This window comes from Caretta caretta, chromosome 3 (assembly GCF_965140235.1).
Source record: "Caretta caretta isolate rCarCar2 chromosome 3, rCarCar1.hap1, whole genome shotgun sequence".
Classification (NCBI taxonomy): Eukaryota; Metazoa; Chordata; order Testudines; family Cheloniidae; genus Caretta; species Caretta caretta.
In genome coordinates this window covers 22,345,559-22,352,922 of record NC_134208.1, presented here as the reverse complement: position 1 = coordinate 22,352,922, position 7,364 = coordinate 22,345,559, and positions in this window count along the sequence as shown.

The following is a 7,364-nucleotide window of genomic DNA, read 5'->3' as shown; positions in this document are numbered from 1 at the left end:
CAAACTGGGAAACAAAGGATTCCTGCCATATGTAAATCCTATTTAAGATAGGAAGTGAGTTAATCTTGGTCGGTTCTTCACTGAATCCCTGCCCAAGATAACTGCTGAAAACACATATGATCTGGGGAAGAAGGACTGATCTGGGGAAGAAAGGACAGGATCCAGGCTAGAAGGTGTAGGCATCTGGCTTGTGAAAGGAATATCTGGAATTCTAAGTTGCAAGGAAGAGCAGTTGGTCTTCAAGAAATGCTGCAACCTGCTTAAAACAACGTTTAGGGTAAGAAATAGCTACTTGTAGCCAGTTTTAGTGTATTAAGCTTAGTTTGTGCGTTTGCTTTATTTGCTCAGTAATCTACTTTGATCTGTTTGCTATCCCTTATAAGCACTTAAAATCTATCCTTTGTAGTTAATAATTTTTTCCCTCTACACCAGTTTGTGCAATTCATAACTGGGGGCCAAAAAGCTGTGCATATCTTCCTCCACATTGAAGGAGGGGGTGAGTTTCATGAGCTTACGCTGTACAGATTTCTGTGCAGCACAAGACAATACAATTTTGGGTTTACACTTCAGAGGGGGTGTGCACTTGAGTGCTGGGCAATAAACATTAAACTGTGGTAACTGCAGAGGGTTTATGTTCAAATTGCAAGCTTCCAAAAAAAAAAAAAAAAGTACATTTTACATTTCTCCTGCAGCTCAGGGTTTCCTGCTTCTTCATAAAATAATTGCAAGGAAAGTGTCCAAATCCAAAGGGAAAGCACAAGCGTACTTTAACTGTTAATTACTACAATATGGTAACAAGTTCAGTGGCACCTAGTATCATGCTTCCCTGGGTACCCAGGGTTGAGGCACTTCGCTGCCACTGACCTTCAATATGTGGAAGTCTTTTCTGCACCTGCTGTGGATCAGCTCTTGGACCCTTCCAATTTCTGGCTACACCAGCACTATCTTCCAGGCCTTGTCCTCTGTATGGTTTAGTGATAGGCACATGCCACACCCAAGCACTCCAAGCATCCCTTTGTATTGCCCAGCCCTTGATCTGCTGAACACTCACTGAACTGTCAGATTTACTACTCCCAAAGGAATAAGCACACCTGAGTTTACTAGTTTTAATTCAGCATTCCCACCCCACATAATACACAGCACTTAGGTATATTTATAGTGAAAACAAGAATAAGTTTATTATCAAAGAACAGAGATGCAAATGATGGTAAGTAAGAATATTGGAAACAAATGGTTACATATAAAACAAAAATCACAACATGCTTTCTGGAGCCTAAACTGAATTCACAAGGCATTTCCCTGTCTCCACAGGATACTTTACTCAAAGTCCTTTTCCCAGCATTTTCAACCAGGATGGCTGAGATCCTCTGTTCATAAGACCAAGCCTGCTGGCAACTTGTCTTCCTAGATTGAAAGATCCCCCGTGTAGCTCTATACCCCCCGTTATACTCCCAAGAGTTCATTGTCTTTCGGAAACAGCCAAAACGCTGCTATTTTTGTTTTTTCCTGTAGCCCTCTCAGCCTATTCACTAGCGTTTGGCTCAACGTGCAAATAGATGTCATAGTAGATACAGAGTGGTCAACCAGGGAGAGAAGTGTCTCCCACCTCCTGTCTGGAGAAGTCCGTCTCAATGCATTCTACCTTTGAGCAACCTGCCTTTAACATCATAATTTTCAATATACAGACATACCTGCTTACATGCTATCTGCACATACATGATTATGATGATCAGTGGGACACCTGCTTTCAGTACGGACCTTATAGGACACCTTCTGGTGAACCCAGGAATCCCTGTTACCCTATGTACTTTTGTACCCTCTCTCAGTGGGCATCAAGAGGCCTATGGGTCACACCTAGGGCTTCACATCTTTCACTGCATTATACACAATGGCCACTTGGAAATCTGTAACAAAAGGGATACAATGCGCATCTTGCTGTTCAAAAGAAGCACAGACACTGACCATCTGAGTGTAAAGAAACTCACTCCTGGCTGTTTGACACACCTGAACAGTTTAAAAGCCATCCAATAGAAGGCAATGCTGCAAATGTACAACAGTTAGTTCATTACTTTGTGCACAGGTATTAGGCACGTAGGGTTTGCTATGACAGATCTGACCAGCCAATCTGCTATCCTTGCTCCAATGCCATACTTCAGAGGAAGTTCAACAATCCATAACATGCACCTTTATTATTATTTTGCTTTTAGTATGACTATTATTGTTTATTAGCTGAATAGCAGCAGTAGTGGAGTAGATGCAATGGTGTGTGGGATTCCTTCCTGACATTTGCTAGTGAAGTGTTTATACCCAGAATCATAAGAATCACCTTAGGTTCAAGAGCTACCAGGGATGTCAGCGGTCATGAAATTGTATTTAGTGCATCCTCCTGAGGCACTGAATTCTACAGGCTGACTATATGCTGCCTGAAGGAGACGTGCACTTTGTTTGGTTCTGAATATTTTACCCTTTAATTGCATAGAGCATGCCTTTGGTTTCACGTCGGAGACAAGGTGTAGAAGAAGGGAAGGGAAGGTGAAATTTACATTGAATGATGAAAACCCAAACATGTGCTTGGATAGCTAAATAAGGAAGAGGAAGGAATGACGGTGAGGCAGAAGTTTGAGAGCTCTGCTATGTCATGGTGAAGCTTTCAGAAGTGTTACTATATGCATAATAGTGTGGTTGACAGAGTCAAAGATGAAGCTAATCTAGACCCATTGCAGGACAAATTACAATCTTAGATGAAATCAAATCAAATTCAATTGCTTGAATCCATTCCGCAATCACATGAAGTGAAATACACAACAAGAAGTGAAATACACCTAACCATAGCCATAACCAACTCATCACACTAGCTTCCTATTTTAATTCCTGAAGAAGAAAGAGTTGCCTTTTCCCTGGTAGGCACAAAAATAAGATTTTTAAAGCAAATTATAGGTAAGAAGTCAGAGTCTCCAAACAGTTGTCTGAAGTCTCCTCCAACCAGTTGATATTGGGCAAGTTAAAAATCACCATTTAATATTACTTTACCAGCAAATTTTGCAGCTGAATTTCTTAACTTACTAACATTCTTATTTTTCAATCCTTTGGAGGCCAGTGGGATAAGGCTACAAGTATGGTAGGACTTCTGTTACCAGGGATTTGTAGCCAAATAGGTTTAATTCCCAGGAGATTAACCACCCCCCCTTGGAATGATTCTTCAGTAATGTTTATGGACTTCTTTACATATAATGCAATTCCACTCACTCTGCAATATAATCTGCTCCCAGCTTCTCACAGGTTCCACCCCCAGCTCTCATTGGTTTCAGTGATATTGTGCACATTCAGTACTTCAGAAAGTCAGGCCACAAAGTATATTTTCTGTACCGCTTGTAGCCAGGAATACGGCTATTCCACTGATTTTTATCGCATATGTCTTGGACACAGTCTGTGATAGGTTGGTCTGTGATTTAGACACAGAAGATCTGGCTTCTCTTTTAAGACTTGGGCAGTCACTTAATCTCTCTATGCCTCAGTGTGTCTGGGTCAGCCTCCACAGAACCCTCTTATGGCCCATGACACTGTTCACCCTGCCTCAATTCTCCCATCCCCCCCTTCCAGGATACTCTCCCAGACAGTGCTCTCTCTTGGCCTCACTATCAAGGCACTGGTAACAAATGTAGACACTAGTCCCAAGGGCAATATAAACAAAAAGGTCTTCTGCCCCTCCTGGGCTCCACTCTCAGTTCTTCCCCCCATCTTAAGGAGTACTGAGGGCTTTTCCCCTATGATAGTTTCCCTCCTTCCGAAGCTAGTCACAGGAGCGAGCCAGCCTCCCTCCTGCACCCTCCTCAGTCCTCCTCTAGGCCATCTGCCTAGAAGTTACCCTTCTCTGGGGCCTATGAGAAGAGTCAATCACCCTTTTCCAGCTCACTCACCTCCTTCCTTCAGGGCCAGTCACAGAAGACAATCTCTTACAGTTCTTCTCCCCCAACTGTGCTCTCATCTTTTGTAAGCATCCCGTGGCCCCTTCCCAGCTGGGCCTAATAACTGGACAGGGCCATCTGATACCCAGCCAATCAGGATCAGTTGGGGCAGGGAGCCCATCCATCATGGGCAAGGCTGAGCCTGAATCCGCTTAGAGGGCCAGCCAGTCTATGACACCCAGTCTCATTATCTGTAAAATAGAGGTAAGAATACTTGCCAACCTCACAGGGCCATTGTGAAGTTTAATTCATTCATGTTTGTCAAGTGTTTAGAGAGCCTCTCATGGAAGGCAGTACAGAAGGACAAAATGTTGCTAATTATGCAATTAGGGCTCTCCTGAAACCAGATATTCCATTTTACCCATTTTCAGAGTTAAGCTTCTAGCATCAGCAAAAAGATATTTGTATTTTATACTTCTAGCTGTATGGCCCATGCCGTTACTCATACTCAGCTGAATCACGGCTTTGGTTTCCTTGATCTGATGCCTGTTCATCACAGCCATTTCAGGGACTGAGGGGTTTTATTTGATCAGATAAGCGTGTAGTCTTGTTTTCTGTGCATGTTCAGGCACTACATAGAGAGGTGAGTTATAGAACCATGCCTGGGTGAGGCTGTAGGAAACAATAAGCTGGCCCATGTGACAGTCCTGACCCACACTCAAGCAGTGCGGGAGAGAGAATTTGTCTTTTGAAGAGCTGAGCAGTTTGGGCCTGACCCTTCTGGAGATAAATTAAATTCAAAGAGCCAGATTCTGTGTTGTATCTACTTGCAGACCCATGTGCAACCTTTCCTGGGCTGCATCTGCAGCCCAGAACCTCTGTAGCAGCAAGTGCTGCAGCTACTTTCATTCCTAACGTGGACCTGACCACTCCCTTCCTGCTCATTGAGGAGGTCTTTGTTTTGTCATTATATTTGTCAAATGTAGAAAATTCTTAATCAGAATAGAAGATGTGAGTGGGGGTGCAATTTGGGGGATTGCCTGAAGGGTCAATGTAGTTGCGGACATGCAGAAACATCCCTTCTTGTCCATTATGGGTCAGGTTACCCATTTCCATACATGTGACATGAGGGGAGTGAAGTATTCAATGTCTGACCTTCAGTTCCAAAAAGACCAGTGTGCTAAAATTGCAGATTCACTAGCTCATCCTGTAAAAGACACTGCCCTACACACAAAATGGGCTGGCATACTCCAGAAGGGGACCAATGCACACATACACAACCATGTACGTCACCCTATTTTAAGCCAAAGGCCAAGTACCATTCTGTAATGATCCCTGCCTCTGTAGGTACAGCAGTGCAAGAGAATGCACAGCAGTTTGAACTAAGAACTGCCCTAAAACCACAGAGATGAAAGAAGCGTCTTAGCTAGCTCAGCTACTATAAGGAAACATAGTCCAGTAATGGGCAGTGGTGTCCATCTGTAGCCCATGCTCAGCAGACCTCTCTTGCATCTTTCCTCAGGTTTCCTTGTTCTCAGCTTTTCACTGATTTTTATTTTTCTTCATTTTTAACAGACAGTTGAGACTTTTAAAGTGAAAAAAGAGTCTCCTCACCTCCCACCCCAAAGAAATATTTTGTAATAACAGTCTCCTTCCCCACACCAGAAAGCATTCCCAACCCATCCATACCAATAAAATGGGTTCTAATTAGTAGATGCCACCAGGTAGCTTAGCCCCAAATCTGTTGTTTTGTTTACAGCTAAAACAAAACAAAAACAGAAGATTTATAAACCCTAACCCAATGGGAGATTTTATGAAGGTCAACAAATTAATCAATGACATTTTTGTTGTTACCATAGAAATTAGGAGCCCTCATGGACTGAGACCCCATTGTGCTAAGTGCTATACAAACGGTAGAGAAAGAAGAGGCAGAATTTGGTGGGAGCCTGGCTGTGGAGAGTCGCAGAGGGAGTTGAAAGCAATGTACAAATGTTTGGGGCACTGCACAACAGCCACCGCAGAGGTGTCCCAGAAGGAATTAACACAGCCTGAAGTTGTATTAGCACCTGTCTGGATTTCTGCCTGGAAATCCAGGGGATCTGCAGGTCTGGTGTCACAAGAGACCACAAAGTCAGAAGTAAGCGGTGACAAAGAGCCATCTGTCGGTTCCCCTTTGCAGTTAAAATAAATGGTGCAGACAGAGCAAAGTCTTCATCAAACAATCTCCTCCGAAAATGGGCAAAGCAGGTTCACATAGCCAGCCATGAGAAGCATTAGCTAAAGCTTTTCTGACATTAGCAAGTTACTGCTGCCAAGTAACTGACACTGCCCACTCTGTGGTGGGCCTTGGTGGCTCTCCAGAATATGATGCTTCTTCATTTGGCTTTTCCCTACTTCCTGCCACAGCATACACCCCGCCATCTGTGTGTCTGAGGATCCTCTCTGTGGCAGAATTCTTATTGGGAAGGCTGGTATGGCATCACACCATGTGGGTGGCTTTGGCTTATGCTTAAGTCCACCATCGGGTTTTGTTGTACAGTTGCTAGGCTTTTCAGTGCACAAGCCACAGAAGCATATGGCCCAAAGAGACTAGTCAGAAGGAAAGCGAGGGTGGAGCACAGAAGGCAAGCAGATGTGTAGGCGAAGATGATGGCAGCGTAATTGAGACCTTTGGAAATGCAGGAACACCTTGAGTTTCACTAAGGAGAAGAGGAGAAGCCTTTGCAGAGATCCACAGAGGAGAGAAAAAAAGCAAATGAACACGGCAGAGTATTTTGGATGCACTGGAGGAGGGAAAGATGGAAGAGGCCAGAGAAGGATAGAATGGAGTTGAGCCAGGGATCCCAGCACGAGCTACTATTTCAGCAGCAGGAGAAGAGAGGAAGGGATGGATTTTGGAGCTTCTGTAGAGAAAGAAGTGGCAGAATTTGGTGGGAGCCTGGCTGTGGTAAGATGAGGAAAGGAGGGAGTTGAAAGCAATGTACAAACGTTTGGGAGTTTTTTTAAATGGCATCCCCTGCAAATTATTCATAGTGCTTTCCATTCAGCACTGCTGTTTTCATTGTTTGTTGTCTGTATTACAGTAGTGTGTTGAGGCCTCAACCAAGATTGGGGCCCCAATGTGCAAGGTGTTGTACAAACACATAGTGAGAGAGAGTCCCTGCCCTGAAGACTTTATAGTTTCAAACGAAATAAGACAGACAAAGCAAGTATTATTATATCAGTTTCACTGATGGGGAACTGAAGCGCAATGGGATTAAATGACATGGGAAAGGTCACACAGGAGAATCTGTGGCAGAGCCATGAATTGACTCAAGAGTGCCTGAGTCTCAGCAAAGTGTCTTAACCACAAGACCAACCTTCCTTTGGTGGGTAGTGGTATCTGGAGGTCTGTGCAGCACCATGTGCTATAAGGCAGAACTGATAGTTACAGCCCCTGGAGATTCCTTAGTTGGGTAG